The sequence below is a fragment of the Heterocephalus glaber genome, unplaced genomic scaffold (genome assembly GCF_053883595.1).
Source record: "Heterocephalus glaber isolate CG9 unplaced genomic scaffold, H.glaber_assembly_v1.0 deba00000071, whole genome shotgun sequence".
Taxonomy (NCBI): Eukaryota; Metazoa; Chordata; class Mammalia; order Rodentia; family Bathyergidae; genus Heterocephalus; species Heterocephalus glaber.
The window spans coordinates 29,799,853-29,822,841 of NW_028258137.1; the positions used below are offsets into that span (position 1 = coordinate 29,799,853).

At 40.7% G+C, this 22,989-nt stretch overlaps 2 long non-coding RNA genes across 3 annotated transcripts in view; one reads left to right on the forward strand and one right to left on the reverse strand.

Annotated features, from left to right (window-relative positions):
• Window positions 1-389: 389 nt before the first annotated feature.
• Window positions 390-22,846, forward strand: LOC147830673 (uncharacterized). Of its 2 annotated transcripts, XR_015449213.1 has the most exons (6): window positions 390-526; window positions 3,052-3,184; window positions 7,200-7,304; window positions 8,041-8,145; window positions 22,330-22,579; window positions 22,688-22,846. It is a non-coding gene; the product is annotated as an uncharacterized LOC147830673 (long non-coding RNA). The 2 variants fall into 2 exon arrangements; XR_015449214.1 differs by lacking the exons at window positions 390-526; window positions 3,052-3,184 and adding an exon at window positions 3,191-5,503.
• LOC147830674 (uncharacterized) overlaps window positions 11,960-22,989 on the reverse strand; it is a 72,506-nt gene continuing 61,476 nt past the window's right edge. The window contains exons 2-3 of the long non-coding RNA XR_015449215.1: window positions 22,618-22,778; window positions 11,960-19,086 (exon numbers count right to left, since the gene is read on the reverse strand). This is a non-coding gene — a long non-coding RNA (uncharacterized LOC147830674). The remainder of the gene's footprint in view (window positions 19,087-22,617; window positions 22,779-22,989) is intronic.

A 22,989-nucleotide genomic window follows, 5' to 3' on the forward strand; every position in this document is an offset into this window, starting at 1 on the left:
TTTTCATCAAACCAGACCTTGATGCAAGTTTCACAAAACAAGGCCAAATCTCAAACCAGTTTTATTTTTTGTTGCTGTTTGAATTTAGTCTGATAATAAAAATATTTTTAAGAGATGTGTTACTTATTCATCCTAAGTACTGTATTTATAAGTAGCTTGAGGCAATTCCTCTTCACTAAACGTGGCCCACACAAGGTAAATGTTGGCCATCTGTACATTAGACAGTCCTTACTGACAGGCAACCTCAAACCCATTGCAATGACTCTGGTACTGTGAGAGGAATTCCAGTTACACGGTTCATTTTCCCAGTGCAAAGTCCAGCCCCAGGTGACATTTCCAGCTTCCACCTGCTTGAAGCTCAGGTGTTCTCTCTCTCACATTCTAGGTGCTCCCAAGATGCAGTGCAGGGAAAGCAGCTCTCAGAGCTATTTACAAACAGAATGGAGAAGATTCCTCTGACATTTTCTGAAGACTGTACGTAAACATTTATACTCCTGCCAACTTGAAGAAGAACAGCAGCCTGCCTGTGAGTATGGGCACCACTGGTAGAGTCTTGTGAGTTCCAACATCAGGAATGTTCTGCTGCAAATGAGAAGGAGGGGAAGGCAGGTTGGGGGAGGGGAACCAAGGCCAGAGCTGTGTTTGGCAGACAGAGGCTGCATTTCATCAGGTAAATACACATACTCCTCACCTATGTTTTTCTAGTGACCTTAGGCCTTTGGGGAAGGCTACTCTACCTCTGAAATGCACATCTTCATTTTTAATTCCTCATGTTAAGTGAAGGAGAAAAATGATTACTTTTACTATGTTAAGAAGCTGGTACACAGAGCAATTCAGACATAATTTCCAATACATGCAGAGCTGGAAGAATCTTAGAGTAAAAAAAACAAGACAACATTCTTTTAAACAGATAGTGAAACAAAGGTGGAGGAAAGTGAGGTCACATATTCAGATACATAGAAAAAATGCTCAGGTCTTCTGATTTTGAAATCTTGGTCATTGACATGGACTAGAAAATCAAACATGTTTGTGTTTTCCCAAGTGCACCATGACCTCCCTGGGAAACTTTCACTGTGCTATGATAGAAGGGTGTTGGATGGAGACTGAGACAATTCTACAGTCACTTTCCTTTGGTTTTGGCCCATATGTGAGACTTTTCCACCTTCAGTGCTGAAGATCAGGCACCTTTTGAGACTGTGTCTTGCTAAGTTGCCCAGGTAGTCTTGGAATTTGTGATTTTCCTACCTCAGCCTCCTGAGTAGCTGGGGTTTCAGAAGCAAGGCAGCATAATGGACACACATTTAAGATTTTACTGTCCATTTTCCTCCCTAATTGTCATTAAATCAGTCTTTGCAACACAAATGCTGGGTCACTTGTATGTAGGCAGCTAAAGACTAGAAGGTGGAAGAGGGGATCCCTGAAGTGTAAAAGGATGTGTGTCTACACAAAGCCAGTGTCCTATTTATATCTAGCATGGAGCCATGAGTTGCAGAGTATATGATCTTAGGACTACAAGTTGTTCCTACTCATACAATTTAAGGAAGAAGAAGTTTGGAACAAAACCTCCCTCATTTATTCATTGGGTATTTACCCACAGGGCCCTACAACACACAGTCTTCGGGAAGATCATGGCACCATGATTACATTACTCCTGCCTTCAGGGGTCTTGCTGTCTGGGCTGCACAGACACCTCCTAACTTCTTCAGCATACAATTTCTTACCAGTCCTGTGGCTCATTATTCAGCCACAGATGACCTTGAGTTAGTCCCATTCCTGGAGTGAGGCAAGGATCAAAAGTGGAGGAGAAACAGTAGCCCTGTGAGCCTGAAAAGAAGAAACCCACAGCTATGGACAGAGGTTCTAGAATGACAAGGTCGGAGTTGAAATCCTGGATCTGTCTTTGCGTAGCTGAGAGCCTTGGACAATTTCTGCAGTTCTGTCATCCTGTTTCTTCAAATGGGTTCATCACATATGTGTATTCAATGTTGAATATGAAGGTTTATCTCAGTCTTGGCTGAATATGCAGAGCCAGCACTGATGACTCCCTAGATGGAGCAGCAGCAGGATCTCCCTCCTGCCCTAATAGCTGGCTTTCTGTGCCATGCCTAGGGCTGCAGTCAGTGGGCAGCTCAGCAGAGGAACTCTGAGGCCAGAAAGCCTGCTCTATTCCTTCTAGTGAGGCTACTAAGCTGTGGAATCTTGGGCAGAGGTGCCTCAGCTTTCCTTTTAAATGGTACAATTGCTAGTGCCTACCTTATGGATAGTCAATTTTATATTGCTTACAATACCATGTAGTGCATCATCCATACTATAAGTTTTCCCTCTTTCAATTAACAATGTAATTATAAAATTATTTTGTTAAATCTATGTACTTACTTGCAATGTGAGCTTCTTCAATGCAAGAAACATGAATTACACATTGTATCTGCTCTCATTTTCAATTCATATCATAGTCCCTGGTATATAGTAGACTATTAGATAATGTTATTCAAATGATTTTAGGCTTCCTGAAGGAGAGGTTGGGAGCTGGGCTTAGGAGCATGTGAAGGATTTGGGCTGCAGAGGAATCAGTGGAGAAGCATTTTTGGAGGAAGCATCATTGGGGATATTATTGTGTTTTGAGAAAATGTTCGTACACAGGGAAATTGGTTTCATCAACTTGATTTCATCAACATTAACTGAGATGAAGCTGAAATAACAAGGGTGTTGTGCAATTATGTTTAGGGGGTGAATGCTCTCGGCACGTGGATGATGGAGAGTTGAGGAAAAGTGGAATCCTTGCCTTTGCTACTCCCAAGATGACATTCACATTTTGGAGAGCCTTTTAGGGACACTGTACATGGGTCTGGATATTGGCATGGGTTCCAGTGGGAATTGAGTTGAGGCATGGCCTGGAATGCAGACCAGGAGTAGAGAAACAGAGAAAGTGCCGTTTGCAACCTTGTGGGCTCTGTTGGTTTTGGGTAATGGCCTCCTTGAGTGAGGGCTAGCTTTGCGGTCCTTCCCCATTCTGCTTCCTGGAGTCAGTATGGCTGTGTTTCTTCTGTGCAGGGGATGGTGTGGATCCACGGAGGTGGTCTGTGGATGGGGGGGGCATCCACCTATGATGGACTGGCCCTTGCTGCCCATGAGAACGTGGTGGTCGTGACCATCCAGTATTCCCTGAGCATGGGGGATTTTTGAGGTAAGGTCCTGGGCTCTGTTCTGTCCCACTGCTTCATTCTATTTTCTGTTGATATGAGAAAATATCTGAGGCGTGACAGCTATAAAGAAAAGGTGTTTCCTTAGCTCTCAGGTTTGGAAGCTTAAAGAGTAGGATCAAGTGCTTTGATAGGATTGGCTTCTGGTGGAGGCCTTGTGTTTGTATCCCAACATGGAAGAAAACAGTAATGAAATGTATGATATGCAGAACATTTCCATATGGGCACAGAAAAAGCCAGAGAGCAGGAAGGGGGGTTACATTGCTGTTTTTTTTTTAAAGTCACTCTCTGTGGGACATGTTCTTGTTAGAACCATATTAATCATTTTCAGGGCCCATGGCCCTAAAGAATCATCTTGTACTAGACCTCATATCTGATAGCATGTCCTACTATCTAATCCTACCAGAATGAGGACCGAGGGCCTAGAACATGAACGGTGGAAGACAAAACACATCCGAAGCATAATAGCCATCAATGGTGTGCCCCAGTTACTGTCATGCCATCCCCCATGGGAACCCTTGTTAAGTTCCTTCATTCTATGCATCCAGGAGCTTCATCATTGGAGTTTCTCACCATCTCATTCCTCAGCTACACTTGTCCACTGACTTGTGAGATTTGCATTTGTCAATTCCTTTATGGAGAATACTCATTCTACTTTCACACTCCTATTTACCAAGAAAGCCCCAGCCCCCTTGTTCCTGCCTTTGAAACACTCAACTCCTTTCACCTGTGCTGCCCCAGCACACTATGGTCCTCGATGGTAGCTGTGAGCAGGCAGCAGAGCAGATCTATGTGACACATCTTCCCAGGGAAAGGAAGAGGGGGGCATCTCATGGAGACAGCGCAGTGAACACTTGTACAGGCAAGTTTTCTTCTGACCAGGCTGCAAGGCTGTTCCTTTAGAGGTGAACAGTGACTTCCACCAGCACCCAGTCCAACCTCATGGGACCGCTCTACACTGGCCAGAGACAGCTGCTTCTGCCTCTTAGAAATTCTGCCTTCTCCTGGCTCTGGCCACCTCCCCCTCTTCCACCTAGCTGCTCCTTCTCAGCCCTTTGTTTTCCTTCTCTTCAACATCATCAGGCCTTTTAGTCTCCCTCTCTGTCCCAGCAGCACTTTCACATCTCCCTGTTTGTAGCCCTCGCTTCCCCTTTGAACTCCAGATGCCATCTTTAGCTACCTTGTATTGCTTCATGTACATGTCTGCATGCACCCCGTTTTCCCAGGGACAGACTGAGACCTTGATTGCTACTATCCTCCCTAATGAAGAATCTCCACCTGTTCCAACAAGGCCCCTGGTGGATGCTCCCTCCTCCTGTTGCTCAGGACAGAGCCTCCTTGGTATTCTGAACTCTTCTCATTTTCTCACAGCTCATATGCAGTTGGCCAGTATGTGCTCCTGGTTCCACTTTTAAGATATGATCAGAATACACTAACTTTTCATCCACTTCTTGATCGTTCTTAGTCAAAGCTGAGTGTCTGTTCTTGATATTGATAGTGATTTTCTCTCACAAAGTTCTTACCCCTTTCCTTTGTTCCTTTGCTACCTGCATCTCACATGTTATCCTCCTACATTTTTTCCTTGTTCCTGGGACCTGTATAAGTTCTTCAACTCCTAAGGGGAATTGCCTTCTTTGGATATTTAAAGCCCTTTGTGCTCATTTTATTCTGGTCTCTACCAAATGTTACATCTTCAAAGAGTCATTCCCTGGTCATGATCTGTAAAATGTCCACCATGGCCCAAATATGCCTCTTTTTACAATCATAATTCTGTTTTTCCCACTGTCTGACAGTATATCCTCTTTTCACCTGTTTGTGGTCTTCAGTGTGAGTGGCATTTTGTTGAAGACAGTGCTTCTTTTAATGTGAAGTGTTCTTTTGCTTTGAGGCCTATGTTGGATGCTCAATGATAGATGCCTATTGCCTAGGGCCTGGAAGAAGGAAAGAAGAACTTTCCAGCTCCCTAGATCAGCTCTTTAGATCAACTCCACTAAGCCACAATGAATGACAGGCAGATGAAGACCTCTTGGTCAGGAATGGGAAAGTCAGTCCTTACTGGGGATTACTCAGAAGGAAACCCTTGCCCATCTAGGATCCTGCAGGGATAGATCATGGGGTCCCTGCACAGACTAACCTTGTTCTAACACAGCACAGGGGATGAACACAGCCTGGGAAACTGGGGTTTCTTGGACCAGGTGGCTGCATTGCACTGGGTCCAGGACAACATCGCCAACTTTGGAGGCAACCCAGACTCTGTGACAATCTTTGGGGAGTCAGCAGGAGGTTCAAGTGTCTCTGTTCTTGTAAGTATTCCTGACATCATGCCTCTTCCCAGGAGTGATGTGACTGTTTATGTGTCCTTTTGGAGAGCAGACAATTCAGCCCTGGGACCTCTGCTTACAATTCCTGATTCAGTGTTGAATCTGCTCAGTGCACAGCATCAGAGGGTGGCGAGCCAAGGCTCAATGTTCCTTGCCCTGCAGTAGCTCAGAACTCAGCTTAATATCCTGGGCCTTAAAAATTGTTAGGTGCATCCTGCCCCAGTTTCATTCCTCCTCCTCACACTTGGTTGTGTTCTTTTTCATTTTTCTGAATCATTTTAATGTTAGGGCTCACACTGTATTTTCTGGGATGTAGTGGGAATGTAAATTACTGATGGCAGAAAGTGGTGAGGACATGAGTTGGATAAAGTGTCAGTATGTGGCCCCAAGGCAGCCTGTTCTTTGGGGAACTAGGGCACTGAGAAGTGACAGGAGTTTTCTCAGAGGCAGCCCACTGTTTATTGCATGTTCAAGAAGAAGGGTAGCAGTCTCTGGCTGAGAGAGGAGAGCAGCAAAAGTGAGTGGAGGAGAGATGGTGAGGAGATGGCGGGTCATAGACACAAGCCGTGGGAGTTAGATGTCTTGCTATATGAAGAAACTGATAGGGCACATTTAGGGAACTGAGAAGTTCATGTAGCTGTAAGCACCCCCACCTACCTCAGACTTGAGCAGAAAGTCGTCTATTGCTGTAACTTTCAGACATGTATAAGTTTTATAGTTTGAGTACTCAGAGAAAAATATTCTTGTATTTCTTAAAGTAGAAAAAAAGAAAAAAAAGTACAAAAGCATCCCAGTAATATAAATGCCACTACCCAAATGGTCACTGTGGATTATCTATCTATCATCTTTCCACTCGGCATTAGTCTCCCAGTTATGCTTGTAAAGAAAGAATCCATTCTTTTTATTGTAGAGCAATTCACATTTCCCTAAATACCGAACTCTTTATCCTTTATAATTGTGTAGCATGGTATGAGAGGAATGAAATATTGTTCATTTGGGCGTGGAATTTAACTGAGTGGCACAGTGCCGCCTGGCTAGTGTGATGTCCTGAGTTTGATCCCTAGTACTCTCCCCCCAAAAATGTTCATTTACTCAATCTTTTCTTATTGGATCTTCATTTTTTGAATTTTAGTTATTATATACAACATGAGAACATGAACATTACTAGATATTTTGTGAATGTGCCTCCATAAAGATTATTTTTGATCTTGATATTTGTTTTGTGTTTTAGAGGATCAGTTCTAGGTTTGGGGGATACCAAGTCAACACTGTAGCCAGAGAGATGGAGCTACATTCAGACTGTCTTCAGATGTATGACCAATTGTATTAAGATCAAGTATGAATAGTTAAAATTTGAAACATAATTTATGGTTAGGTATACCTAAAACAGCTTTCTAATAGTTTTAATTGTCATAACGAGCAGGTGCCACATAATTCTTGTTTTGTCCCTGGCTCTGGGCTTTGCCTTTATCCTGCTGACAGTCTTTTGGGGAATCTAGAATTGGGGAGGTGCTTGGATGCAAACAGGATAGGAGAAGACTTCTCATGTCCACTAATCACCGGACACTTCAAGGGAATGACCAGGGCAGAGAGTACGTGGAAGAAGCCGAGAAGAGCAAGTGAGTGTCTGAGCCCTACCTGTGAGCATCAAATCTTCTCTTCTTTACTCCCCTGCCAGATGTTATCTCCACTGGCCAAGAACCTCTTCCATAGGGCCATTTCTGAGAGTGGTGTGGCCTTCAGTATTGATGTAATTAGGAACAATATTAAGGCCATAGCTGAGGTAAGTTTCATGCTGGACAGCTCTTCTGCCCTTTCTTTGGCTGTGGTAGAATTATAAGGTGTTTTTCTTGTTTGGGAGTTAGCTGAGATTCTCTAAAGACACTGAGGGGGAGGATGGCCAAGGAGGCTCATGCTTAAATCATGTTCTGTATATTCTGAAGTGCTTTCGTGGGAATCATCTTTTTGAGGCCTCATGAATTATGCACTAGTTTTAATGTATGGGAGACATAATCTCCTTGTAACTTTGTCACACATATTATAAGATACTTGTAATCATTACATTCATGTACAGGTGGAGACTCTGAGGCCCAATTGCTGGTAAATTTAAGAGATGCGGACTGGGGATTTAGCTCTGTGGTTCCGGCACCTGCCTCACAAGCACAAGGTCCTGAGTTCTATCCCTGGTATCAAAAAAAAAAAAAAATTAAGAGGTGGTATTCAACCCAGACAGTGTAGTTCTGAACTCCATGATCTTCACCACCCTCATCTCCAAGGTCTTTGGAGGCATTCACATTTGAGAACATTGAGCCCACTTTAGAAGACATGAGGCAATAGGCATATAGATATTATGTATATGACTCATGTCACAATTCCAAATAATAACATAGACAACATGCTCTGGGACCCAGAACCTACCATGGTCTATAGGCTCTTCAGGCATCCCACTTTGTTGGGCTTGGGATAGAACTCTTCTGTTTGTACTGAGGGAGGCTAAAGCTTTCACTTGAACTCTGCAGAAAATTGCTGCTACTGCTGGATGTGAAGCCACCATATCTGCTGTCATGATTCACTGTTTGCACCAGAAGACAGAGGATGAGCTCTTGGAGACAAGCCAGAAAATGGTACGTGCACCTGTTGTACTTGTCCTACCCTGTGTGCTTGACCACATGCTATTGGTTCAGCTGTGTACTTATATGGACAAACAATCTGAGACAGTTAGTCACCTCCTAGTTCAATGTATTCTTCTGAACCGAACTGGACATTTTATGTTTTTCTTTCTTATTGTGAAGTACTTTAAATATGAAAGAGTCTAATAATAACAGAAAGAAAAGTGGATTATAATACCCCCTTTTAAAAAAACTGTATATTTTGACATTATTTTCAGACATAGTATCAGAAGTTAATTAAATACAGTGTTCTGTAGAATTAGAATGGTGTAATATGATTATATATTTTGTATTCCAGAAGTAACTACCATCCTGATTCTTTAAGAATGGGTATATTAAACACCTAGTTTTTCAGTGAGTTGTCACAATTTATTTAAGGTGTCTACAATTTAGAAACTATCTAAATTATAACACAGTAGTGGCCATTTAGCTAGATATTTTCAGACTTTGCCCCAGTTAGAATTCAAAGATAGCCACTTTCTACCCATTCATTCATCTATCATCCACCCATCTGTCCTCCCATCCATCCATCTATCCATGAACCTATCTATTCACTTGTATTCTTTCATTCATCTCATATCAATGTATCCTTAATATTTCATTAATATACTTTCAATTTGTCCATCACCCATGAGTCATCCTGTCAACCTATATGTACATTCCATCATCCAGTTCTCCAGAAGCAATGGCACATCTATCATCTCTGGGCTTATTTTTATTCTCTTATACATGTATGCATAAAATTCACCAATATTCCATGTACTGACCATCACCATCCATATATTTCTCTATCTGTGATTCATCTCTTCCTCTTTCTGTTTGCCATACCTTCTCTCTCTCCATGATAATTATATGGAGGGTGATGTAAGAAGAGATGTTGCGCACATGAATTGAACATTATACCTGCTGTGGGGGAAAATCCAAGGAAAAACACAGCCAGCCATATATTGGTGGGTTAAATGTGTAGGAGTACTGGTGACACTGCAGCATCTTACTATCCTATCCTCTCTGCTCCCTCCCTAGGGCTCCTTGCACTTCTCTTAGAGGGTGTGAGGATGAAGTGAGGTTTACATTGCCATTCAGCAAAGATTTAAGAAGCATATGCTGTGTGGCAGGACCTGATGCAGCAGTTTAGGCAAAGCAGTAAAGGAGATGACCTTCTCTGCTCTTTTTGAGGCTTGTGCCCCAGTTGGGGGACAGTGAGAAGAAATACATGAGTAGTCTATGTAGTATGTCCAAGAATGGTCAGAGTGAAGATTCAAAAGAAATTGAGTAATAGAGAAAGAGTTAAGTGGTTTTGAAAGCAGGAAATGTAAATGAGAAGGGTGTGGCTGAGCCTAGGGAACAAAGGCTTTCTGACTGGGAGGATTGGATTGGAAAGTATAGCAGTGGGTTCCAGTAGTGCCTGTAAACAGCAGGGTCAGGGGATGGTTGATGACTTAGTGACATCTGAGTCTATTGCTACAGTCAGATAGGAGCCAGTTGTTAAGAAGCTGGAGTAGGAGTGTTCCAGACTGAGGAAACAGCAGCTCCAAAGGCTCTGATACAGGAAGGAGGCCAGTGTTTTTGGAGTGGGCCAGCCTGGCAGCAGAGGTCTTGGAAGGTGGAGTACAGTGGTTTTTGGAAGGACTTGCAGTGTGATTCAGCATCAGGTGGGAGGTGTTCACAGACCAGGTGCAGAACACTGACATGATCTTAGAGTTCCCAAAGGTCTGTTTAGTGGTCTAGACAGGAGGACGGGTAGGGGAGAGGCAGAGAGAGCAGCTGGGAGACCACTGTACTGCAGTAACTCAAACAAGGAGTCCTGGTGGGTTATACCAGAGCCAAAGCAGTGTGGCATGGAGAGAATTAGGTGGGATCTGGATAATTTTGAGAATAGTTAGCAGCACTTGCTGAATGAGAGGGTATGGGGTGTGAGAAAAGGAGAGGAGGAAGGATGCCCCTGAATTTTCAGACCCATGCAAGGCCTTGCAAGTGACTCCAACAGGGCAACCACCAGCATCACTGAATGGGCATTGGACACGGGCAGTTTCTGTCTTTCTCATGGCTCCTATGTCACTGTGATCCTATAAATGCTTCCCCCAACAAACATGCACTGACTGGCTTCCAGCATTTCTTTCTTTTTTTCTAAAGTTTCAGTGTTTTTTCTTTTCCTTAATTAATATTGGTACATTTTAGGTACACAATATAATGTCATCCATCATTGGATATTTGTACTCTTACATAATATATCTCGATTCTTATTTTTTCCCCATTCCCCTTCCCTCGGGTCAACCCCTCCACCCCTCCCTATTTGCAAAGACTTTGTTTCCATTTTTGCTTTTCTTGTATTTATTCCATTCCCCTCTTACATTTCCCACACCACCCACTTCCTCTTCCCCTTTAGACCTTTTCCTCCTATTTCACATTATAAGTTATACATTTTGATCCTTATTTACACTTTCAGCTTCTCATACCAGAGAAACTATTTGGTATTTACACATGTGTGTCCTGTTTATTTCACTTAAAAGTGTGGTTGTTTTGGGGGAAGACAATTTCAGAAAGCAATGAGAAGGAAGTGGAGGAGTGAAAATGAGGGAGTCAGCTAATGCAGGTGTGATATGCGCAGGTTTCCTAATGGAATAATGAGGTCAGTTCCATTTGGAACCAAGAGACAATGGTATGAGAAATGTGCTTGGCATCTAGAGATACCAGGAAAGCTAATTTGTACTATGGTATTTGGACATATTAGCTACTAGAAAATGGCACTCAAAATATTTTTAAGTACTATAATATCAAATAACATTGCTCACCTTACTTATCTGCTGTTATCAGTCCCAGAGTACTCAAATATTTTCTAAACAAAGCACATTTTCAAGTCACCCCCATATAGCAACCTCTCCTCTGTCCTGTCTACAGGCAATTAGAAGTTTTATAAAGTAAAAGTTGATAGATGAATAAATGTTGGAATCTTTTTTGCTTTCATTTAATCAATGTATTTCTATAGTGAATATAAAAGACTAATCACTGAAAAGCTTTTCCCAGATTTCCAATGTCCATTTATTCATTTGTTTGACGTAAGTCGAACCTTCTCAGCTGGGACCAGGACATTTATTTTTTCATAGTTTTCAGGCATTCTGATGTACATCTTTGATGATAAATTACTGCCCTAACTGTAACATGAGTATTTTTCTAGTTACTTACATCTCTCCAAAAAATATATTTTTATATCTTGGATATATGTGAATAGGATTGAAGAGCAACTTTGGAAATGATTGTTTAATTTTTTATACAACTTATGACATTCAGACTTGCAGAACCTGGTGTGGGTCAAGGGTTAAGCCCCTTTGGAATCATTCTCTTATCATCTGCAAATTCACATCCCTAACATGCCATGTCACTTTCTACTCATCAGCAATCGGTATATTTCATGTTGTATTATGTCTGCTTTTCCACCATTGTAAGAATATACAATTTAGAACCACTTTATTCTTATAAAATAAAGGATAAATTTTATTTTAAATGGAAATCTTCTTCCCACCCCAAACAGTGTTGGACCTGACTCATTAAATCTAAACAACCCAAATTTAATCATGGACAAATCTGATCAGTTTTTACCTGTGAATTTTCCAGTGATCAGCAGAAGGCAGTACGAAAAAGGGGAAACATTAAAACCTTTTAAAAGGTTTTAAAAAGTAGTAGAAAGACATACCCTACAGAGGTAAAGAAATGTGGGTGGCTATATTTATATTAGCTGAATGAGTAGTAGCTGATGTGTATGATAGAAAAGGCTCAATTAAATAGAAAAGCAAAAAAAAAAAAGATGCCAAGAGTCATTTATCACTTTTTATTTCATACAAGGGGAAAACCTGTTTCTCTCCACTCGGAGACTCCAGGGAAGCTGGGAATGAGATACTATAGAAACCATACCAAATAGCTAACTGGGAAACCAATAACACATGTGCTGTCCTTTTATTCTGTGCCCTTTGCAAAGAGGAAACATATAATCTATGACCTAAAAAGGCTGACTGAAAAGACTGATCCCATAGGTAGAACAGTGTTTGGGACCTACATTTTTTTCTTGTTTAATCTTTATACTTCTGGTCATGTTCATAAAGAGCCTTGGGTAAAGCCATAAAGGAGTCCCTTCTCTCAGGGCTCCTGTTCCTTCTCCTCCCTTGAAGGTTCTTTGGGCTCTAGATCTTTTGCTCAATTCTAAAGTCCAGTTCTCTTCTTTCCCTGAGCTGCAAGTTTCTGCTCCCATCCAGTTTACTCCCAGCAGAGGGGAGGAGAGAGGAGAATTGAACTCAGGCCTTGCATCTGAGACCTAACCTGCCTGGTGCTGTCTGAGGTGACCCAGCTTCAGATGAACCTCCCTTCCCATAGCTGGGGTTGCACCCATTCAGTCATAGACTTTGCACTCTGCTAAAGTGTGTTTGAAGACTGAGGCTCATTCAACCTTGGGGAGGGAAAGACATGAAGAAATCTTACCTTTACACTGGCTTGCAACAGAACACAACAGGATTGATTATTGATTGGTAATATCATATCCAGGACAGCCTTGCTCATGACCATGACCTCTAGTTAGGTGATCAGGGATGGACTTCATCAAGAGTCATTGTTATTGCAGCCATATCCTTCAAACTCAGGAAAACTCTGCTTTCGGACATTCAGATCTCTGGACAGAAATCACATTATGTGAAGGTCCTTCTGAGGACCTTCTGAGGCTCAGATGTAATTAAGTGGTCAGAGTCCCAGGGGTCATTTAAGTTGTAGGACTGGAGAGGTAGAGAACTTTGGGAAATTTTGGCCTGCAGGTGGGTCTCAAAGGGTAGAGTTAAACTCCTCATGGCCATAAGTGGAGGATATTTGTACCCCATTTCTATTACTCCTCAACCCAAGAGTCATTTGTTGCCTCCACCATTCACTCATAGTTCCTTGGGGTCATCTTCTTTCCCATTCAGTGACTTCAACTTTTGGTTCAAAAAGCATCTCTCATTGCTCTGTTGACCTTCCAACTGCTTATCCATAGGATTTGTGACTTTAAAAAGTTTATTTTCTGTCTTTTGAGCAGAATTTGGGGAGAGAATAGAAGTCACCTGATGACTTTTCTTCCATAAAGAGTGGTGAATTTCTTTTGAAAAATATAAACATGTAAACACAACATTTCTCTACAATTTTGACAACTACTTTGCATTCCCTAGTGTGGATACTTGATAAAGGATTTAACCATTTACTATTGTGTGTAATTCAAATTATTCTAGATTGTTTTTACTTTTGTCAACTTATCGAGGTAAAAATCTGATGTGAATATATTTGAGCTCACTCCAGCTTATCCCCAAAGAATCTTAGTTTCAAATATGTTTTATCACCATTTAGACATGGTAAGGCCAAAATATCAGGAGATGACTGCTGTTGAGGAAAGACTGTTACAGTCACCAAGAAAAGAGGGCACTCTGTGCATGTGGGCTGAGAGGACACGTGGGGAAACATGGATCATTCATGAGATAGTGGGTGTGGGCAATGTGAGCAGAGGCAATAATGTGGTTTCCTTGGAAAAGAAGAGGCAGTGTGAGCAGGTGTAGGATTGGTCAGTTTAAATGATCTGTGGGCTGTTCCTTGTGGTACCTGGCCCTGATTAATTAGGGCAAGTGGTTAGTGGTCAAGGGTGTGAGAGCCTGGGAAAGGCAATGGTTGGAGTTTTGGGACAATTTAGATCCAGAAAACTTGAATTATAAACTGAAAAATGTTCACTGAAACTCAAATTGTAACTCATATTATATACATCCCTGTCAAGCTCTTTAAGATCTGATCCTCTCTGGAGACTGATTCTAATGCTATCACAAAGTCAGTGTCCAGAATAAGTGAGAATGAACATCCTTTTGTGAATTTGGTTCTCCAGAAGTGTAATTTCAGCCAAATTCTTCAGTCTTGTGCAAGAACTCATGACCTTCTTTCAGCATGTCATGTGCGTTATGGCTGCTAATGTCAATATTAGTCTATTATGGGCAAAGGTAGTCTTGTGTATCAATCATGGCAAATAAATTACATCAGATAACAGCCTCTTCCTATGGCCTCTGCTAACTCTTCAACCCTCCCTTCTTCATTCTGTGTCAATGAACTGACAATACACTGACATACAAAATCAACCTCTTTGACCTTATCATAAGGTTTGTGGTTAAATATCTCCCTGCTGTATTTGAGCATGAATAACGATTGTCAGCCACCATATGGTAGAAGTCAAAAACCTCAAGCTGCTGTCTTTTTTAAAAAATTAATTTCATTGGTACATTTTAGGTGTACAGTGTAATGTGTAATGACAGTCATCATTGGAGATTTGTAAATTAATATATCTTCATTCTTATTTTTTCTCCATTCCCCTACACTCCCATTAAGCCCTCTACCCCTCCCTATTTACAAAAACTTTGTTTCTATTTTTTCCTTTTCTCATATTTGTTCCTTTCCCCTACTCCTCCCACTTCTGCTTCCCCTTTGCAATTTTACTTCCTATTTCACATTATCGATTATGCATTTTGATCCTTATTTACACTTTCAGTTCTTCACACCAGAGAATTTTTTTGGCATTTACACATGTGTCCTATTTATTTCACTTAAGAGTATCGCCTCAATGTGCATCCAGTTAGCTATAAATGTCTCTCATTTCTCATTTTTGATGGCTGAGTAGTACTCTATTTTATATAAAAACCCACATTTTCTTTGTTCAGTCTCCAGTTGATGGGCAATTGGGCTGCTTCCAACTTTTAGCTATTACAAATAGTGTTGCTATGAACATGGGTGCACATATATCACTGTGGTATGATTCCTTTAATTCTTTGGGGAGGATACCCAACAGGAGAAAAGCTGGGTCAAATGAGACTTCCAGTCCTAGTTCTTTGTGGTATTTCCATACTGATTTCCACAGTGGTTGCACCAGTCTAGAGTTTCACCAGCAGTGGAGCAGTGTTCCTCTTTCCCCACAGCCTCACCAGCATTTGTTATTGGTTGATTTCATGATAGCACCCATTCTTTCTGGGGTGAGGTGGAATCTCAGCATTCTCTTCCTTTGCATCTCTTGAATGACCAGTGATGTTGAACATGTTTTCATATGTTTATTTGCTATTTTTACTTCTTTGTCTGAGAAGTGTCTGTTCATTTCAGATGCCCATTTTTGGATTGGGTCTTTAAATTTGGGAGGCCTGATTTTTAAAGTTCTGTATAGATTCTAGAACATAGACCTTTGTCTGAGGAACAGCAGGTGAAAATGTTTTTCCACATTGTAGGTTGTCTCTTCACACTGCTGGTGGTTTCTGTTGCTGTGCAGAAGCTTTTGAGTAAGAAGAGATTCCACTTGTTGATTGTTTGTGCTAGTTCACGGGCAACTGAGGTTGTGTTCATAAAATCTTTTCCTACACCAATGTCTTCAAGAGTTCTACTTAACCTCTCTTCCAGCTAGTTTAGTGTTTCTGTTTTAATATTTAGATCTTTAATCCATTTTGGTTATATTAAGTGTATGGTGAGTGTTACAGGTCTAGTTTTAATCTTTGGCAAGTTGAAAGCCAATTTTTCCAGCACCATTTATTAAAGAGGTATCTTTCTTCCAGTGAGGATGTTTGGCTCCTTTGTTGACGGTGACATGGCTGAGTGTGTCTGGAGTTATTTCTGCATCTTCTAATCTATTCTATTAGTTCTCAGCTCTGTTTCTTTGCTAGGACCATGCTGTTTTTATCACAGTAGGTTTGTAGTATAATTTCAATTTGAGGATTGTGATACCCCCTACCTTGTCTTTGTTCCCTAGCATTGCTTTTGCTGTTCTAGGTCTCTTCTTGTTGCAAATGAATTTTTGGATTGTTTTCTCAAGGTCTGTGAAGAATGTTGCTGGAATTTCAATTGGGATTGCATTGAATCTATATAGCAGTTTTGGAAGTATAGCCATTTTCATTATATTGGTTCTTCCTACCCAGGGGCAAAGGACATCTTTCCATTTTCTGATATCCTCTTCCATCTCTTTTTTCAGAGTGCTAGAGTTTTCAGAATAGAGGCCTTTGATTTTTTTTCTTAGGTTGATTCCTAGGTATTTTATTTTTTTGGTTGTTATTTTGAAGGGAGTTGTTTCTCCAGTTCCTCTTTCAGTGAGTCTGTTGTTCATGTACAGGAAAGCAATTGATTTTTGTGTGTTAACCTTGTACTCAGTTACTCTACTGAATTTGGTTATTAAGTCTAGAAGACTTTTGGTGGAGTTCTTGGGGTCTTTTATATACAGTGTCATGTCATCTGCAAATAATGACAATTTGAGTTCTTCATTTCCTATCTTTATTCCTTTTATTTCTTTCTCTTGTCTAATTGCTGTGGCTAATGTCTCCAAAAGTATATTGAATAGGAGTGATGATGGTGGACATCTTTGCCTTGTTCCTGATTTTAGAGCAAAGAATTTCAGTTTTTGACCATTTAGTATGATATTGGCTGTTGGGTTTTCATAGATGGTTTTTATCAGATTGAGGTAGATACTGTCTATTCCAATTTTATTGTAGGGTTTTTATCATCAATACTTATTTGGTTTTGTTGAACACTTTTTCTGCATCTATTGAGGTGATCATATCGTTTTTGTCCTTGACTTCATTAAGCTTTAGGTGTGTCCTGGGCTTCTTTTTCTAGAAGCTTGAGGTTCAGCATCAGGTTGTTTATTTGAACTCGCTCTCTTTTCCTTATATGGGTATACACTGCTATGAATATCCCTTGTAAGACTGGTTTCATTGTGTCCCATAGATTCTGATATGTTCTATTCACATTGTCATTTAATTGTAGAAAATGTCTGATTTCTTCTTTAATTTCCTCTGTGATCCATTGGTTATTCAGAAGTGTGTTGTTCAGTTTCTATGTGTTTATGAAATTTTTGCAGTTTCTTTTGCCATTGATCTCCAATTTCATCACACTATGGTCTGATAATATACAGGGATAACTTCAGTTCCTTTGCACTTACTTAATCATGTTCTATGAGCGAGTATGTTGTGTATTTTAGAGAATGACCCATGTGCACCTGAAAAGAATGTGTATTCTGATTTTGTGGGGTGGAACACTCTGTAAACATCTGTTAAGTTCATTTGTTCAAGAGTTTGATTGAGTTCTAGTATATCATTGTTTATTTTCTGTCTAATTTATCTGGCTGTAACAGTGGGGTATTGAGGTCCCCCACTACTGTTGTTGTAGTGCTTATTTGATTTTTCTTGTCTGTTAGTATTTGTTTTATATAGTTGGGTGCACTAGTGTTTGGTGCATAAATATTTATGGTTGTCCTCCCTTCCTCTTGGATTGTTCCCTTTACAAAGATATAGTGTTCTTCTTTTTCTCTCTTAATCAGTGTTGGTTTGAAATCCACTTGATCTGCAAAGAGGATAGCTACTCCTGCTTTTTTTTGGGTTCCTGTCTCATGGAGTATTGTTTTCCACCCTTTAACTTTCAGTCTGAGTTTCTTTTTGAATTATTTGTGTTTCTTGTATGCAGTATATTGTTGGATCTTGCTTCTTGACCCATTCTGCCAGTTTATTTCTTTTGATTGGTGAATTGAGGCCATTAACATTGTTGGTTACAACTGAAATGTGTTGACTTATCCTTTTCATGACTTTTTCTTTTTGTTGGATTTTCCTCTTTTGCTTTAATTTGTTGTGGTTTCCAATGGATTTATTCTGCTGGGATTCCTGAGGTTGTGATACATACTCGTTGTCTTTTCCTAGGCTCTTGTCTGAAAGTTTTTGGAGTGATGATTTGGTATTCATGGGTTTCCTACGGTTCTTTTTCTCATGAAAGTACCTTATTTCTCTCTTAATTTTGAGATAGTTTTTCAGGGTACATAAATCTATGTTGGAGGCTGTTTTCCTATAGGGCTTGAAATATGTCCCTCCAAGCTCTTCTTGCCTTGAGGGTTTGCATTGAGAAGTCTGCTATGATTCTGATAGGCTTTCCTTTTTAAGTGATTTGTTTCTTTTGTCTAACTGCTTGTAGATTTTTTTCTTCTGTTGAGTTTCTGGAATCTTAACTATTATATGTCTATTTGTAGAAATTTTTTGATTGAGGCTAGTTGGAGTCCTATATGCCTCACTTCTCTGTATGTCAGGTTATATTCCCCTGCTTGGCAAGTTTTCTACCATCACTTCTGTGAACAGTTTTTTTTAATGCCATTTGCACTTTCTTGTTTCTTCATTGACTCTGATCAGTGTTATGTTATTCTTCTTTGCATTGTCTAGCAGCTGCTGGTTTGATTTCTCATGGTCCTTTACTATTTTGGGGAAATTTTTCTTTTCCTGATCCCTAATGGCAATGTTGTCTTCTATATCTGAAATTCTGTATTCACATTGATTCATTTTGCTGTGTAAACTTTCAGTGGAGTTTTTAATCTCCTGGATATCTGTTTCATCTGTTTTATAGGTTCTATTTCTTTCTTATGTTGGGATTTCATTGTGTTCCTCAGCTCGTCTATTTTTTTTTTAATCTGTGTCTGCTCTAGAGCTATTAATTATGTCTTGCACTATGGACACAATCTCTGCTGTCATCTGAGAAATTATTTCTGATTTCATTTTTCCAGATCCTCTTTTGTTGCCAGTTGAGGGAGTCCAGGTGGTTGAATATCAGATTGCTCCATCTCCTTGCTCTTTGGCATTGCTTTAGGTGATCTGGAAGTCTGGTTTTGAGATTTGTTTTCATACCTTCTCATTTCAACGGGGGGGAGGAGGTGTTGTGCTGTTGGTGCCTGCACAGTCACATTCTTGGTGCTGGGGGTGGTGGTACTATGGCCTGGAGGGCTCCTCCTCAGTGCTGGGGGCTGCTCTGTTCTTCAGCTCTGGGGGCAGTTCATAGAGGTTTCAGTCCCTAATTCCATGGCTCCAAGATAGGGATGGCAAACAAGCATCACAGAGGAGAAAATACCTGTCATGCACAAGGTAGCAATGCAAGAAAGGAGAGTTTAACAGTATCTTTAAACTGCACATTTCAAGAGTTTATAGTATGGTTAAAAAGATGTGCAAGCAGTACCACTATCTAATCCCAGAGCATTCTCATCACTCTAGAAAGAAACCTCATACCCGTTAGCAGTCATTTCTCATCTCCTTTCATCCCTCCTTCCCTCTTCCCTAATCTGTTTTTTCTGTGTATATGGATTTACATATTCTGGAAATATCATGTAAATGAATTTATACAACCTATGACCTCTTGTGCCTCATTTCCTTCATTTGGCACACTGGATTTAAATTTCATCTACACTGTAACATTGTGTTATCATGGCTGAATGATATATTTTTTGGACAGATTACCTTTTATTTATTTATTCTTCAGTTGAGGGATGTGTCAGTAATTTTTTTCTAGTTGCTGAGACAAAACACCTGTAACCCAAAGTTAAAAGGGGAAAGGTCTATTTGGCTTATAGTTTGTAGAGGTTTCAGTCCATAATTGGTTGGGTCCAAGGCAGGGTGGTGTGGCAGACAGGTCTTCCAGAGGAAAAATGTTTCATGGTGGCCAGAGGGTAGCAAACGCAACAAGAGACCTTAACAGCTTCTTCCTGCCCTTTTATCTTATTCAGACTACTGGGAGTAGGGCAGTGCTAAACCAATTACTCACATGTAGTGGTTTATTAATTACATCCCCTCAATCCCAGCATCATACACTGTATATTCAGCAACCTCCAAGATAGCCTATGACCACATGAAGCTTTGGGGGGGGGACATCTAGACACAAACCATAACAAAGGATATTTGGGCTGTTTCCACTTTTTGGCTATTATAAATAACAGAGCTATTTGTGCTCAAGTTTCTACATGGCTTGTGCTTTCAGTTCTTTTTTTTTTTTTGGTATATACCTTGGATTGGAGTTGATGGCCATATGAGAACTCTATGTCTAACTTCTACAGAAGCTATCAAATTGTTTCCCAAAGAAGCCATGACAGTTTTACAAGTTGTTTTTCCTATCCATTTACAGTAGATCACTCATATCTTTCTTTGCCCATCTTTAGAGATGTACATCACTAGTTGAATGGATAAGTATTATTTGCTCATCCAGCTCTACTCAAGTACATTTGTATAAATCATTACTGGTGAATTTAATGATGCTATGAAAAATACTGTGCATCTCTTTGTGTTCTTAGCAGTTGGTAAGCAAATTTCCCAGGAGCTCCCAGAAGACTTTGAATCTCTCTAATTTGGTGTTTTCACAATTGCATTACAGTGCGCGCGCGCGCGCACACACACACACATTTGTCTATACATAGTGGAGTCTTTGAGAAGAGGGATCATGTGTTGAATTCATTTTTGTCTGCAACACATAGACAAATGACAGACATTTTGGTAAATGTTTGAAGAATGAATAGATTAATGAATGAGTGAAATGATTCCAACAAGGATTTTGTAGAAATGGAGTTCATTTTCTGCCACAGGCCAAGCCTGAATATGGTCCTTTGCTTCCTCCCTACTCCCTTTCTCCTCCATAGACTAGTCAAACAGACACTAAGATTGTAGACCCTGGATGGCACAGCCTCACGAGACAGTTACGTTATGTATCCTTCTTCCTGTTCCCTTTCTGCGCATGCCCCAATCACAAGACAATCACACTATGTTCAGCATGCTGCATTCAGCCTAGGCCGTGTAGCACTAGTTACCCTGCCTTCTCTTTCTGTTTGTCTTAAACTATAAATAAAGATCACACTGGACCCCAGGCACCCATTAGCTCCCAACAGGCTATGGCTCCACCTAGTCCCAGCTTTCAAGCATAATCTTGGTGTTTCTCATTTTTCTTCATCTCCCACTCCTCTCTCTGGCTTCAGACCCTATGGTATGTGGGTCATGGCAATTTGCTATAAGAATATTCTGTCCCAAACTTCCTGCTCTGAATGATAGTGAGTTCCTTTATCATGATTGCATGTGACAGGAGGATGGGCCACTTGGAAGAAACATTGCAAAGCCAACTTAGGCATCAGAAAAGGGCCTGGCTTAAATTTAAGGTTGCTTACAAATTTTAGAGCCTAGAACTTTAGGAGATAACAGCTACAGGAAGCCAAGCAATGTGTCCTAATCTCCCAGCTAAGCAGCTTTGGGACTGTGAGCTGCTCTAAAATTTTGAGCTTATTCTTAGAACTCCAGATGAATGCTTTGCCATTCTTTAAGCCATCTTCCTCCTGGTGCCTTTGGGAAGCTCATAGTGCACTAAGATTAGAGTCCTACAAGAAGGAGGCCATTATGTAAGAAGTTTTTGGATCAATTTGTGGTCATTTGTAATCTGAGTATACAGATTACTGTCCACACTAAAGAGTAGGTAAATTCTGGGTAGGTGAGTGTTTGAATAAAAGAGGGTAAATTGGTTGGGTATGGCAGAGAAGTACCAAGTGAAATCCTGGGGGCTGTTTAGAAGAGATATTCTGTGATTTTAGATTATTCAACATAGCTGGGCAGGTGGGCCTCAGGTGCCTGTTTATATTTCTGGGCCCAGACAAGTGCATACCCTTGGAGCAGGATAGTGACCTCACTGGATCCCAAGCTGATATCCTTCCATAATGTGGCTTTGTCAAGTCTTGTTTTCTCTCATCCCTTGCACAACATAGTATGAGTTATTCTAAAATATAAATATCAGGGCAGGGGATACATTTTGAAATTAGACTCTTGGGCCAAAGTTGGCAGAAATGCATATAGAACAAGGGCATGATAGGTCTAGTTCAACCTCAGTGCTCACTCTTGGGACTTAGACTTGGACCTGGACTTGGATAACTGTAGATCCGGCAGTTCTGGGACTGGACACACTCAGACCCAGGGAAAGATAAACACCCTGAGGTCCAGTAGCACGTGCCTGGCAGAGAAGAACAATGAGCGAACCTCATGCCTCAAATATAAACAATTAAAAGAGCTAGTTATTTTCCCCTTAATTATTAATCCAGATATGGCCAGATCATGGAAAGAGGTTTAGGAAAATATTTCAGCTAATAAACTCATCAAAGGCTTAGTTCCCTACAGCCTCATTTCTGTTATTCCTCCATCCGTGAGATTTTTAGGGGAAAATTTTAGATTCAAATCAAATAGTAGCTGTGGATTAAGGGGAAAGATCACATTTCTAATAAGCGCCCAGATCGTGCTGCTGTTTCAGACAGCATGAACACTCTGAGTAGAAAAGTGTTTTTTCTCTTCCCCATAGGAAGTGCTTCAGAGGACAAGGTCAACCTTTGCAAGATAGGGATAAAATTCTGGACCAATTTTGCTTGGAATGGTTGAGGCTGATGGCAGAAATGAAGCAGCAGTGGTGGGTACCATGAGGTGTGGCATACCTACTAAGAAAGAGTGGCTTCTACTATTTGACTGTTCAAGACTAATGATCCTGTGACAATAGCATTGTGACAATAAACACAAGGCTCTCCCAGGAGATGGAGAGCTTCACATATCATAAGGTTTGTGCTTCTTTTGGCATTGATGAAACAAAGGATACCTGCAAATCACAGAGGGTTGTTGGAACCACATAGCAGCTTTGGACAATTTCTCTTTGATTCTGTTCTCAGGAACTCCCATGGAGAGGGCCTGGCCCCCTGGCCAGAGTACAACCAGAAAGAGGAAGGATACTTGCAGATTGCCACCATCCAGGCCGAGAAGCTGAAAGAAAACAGAGTGACTTCTTTTTTTTTTTCCCATTACATTTATTGGTACATTTTTGGTATAAAATACAGTTACATTCATCATTGGGATCTTGTACCTTTACATGAGTATCTTGGTTCTTATTTTTTTCCCCTTCCCTTGCCCTCCCTTCACCCCCTCCACCCTTCCCTATTTGCAAAGACTTTGTTTCCATCTTTTTCCTCTTCTC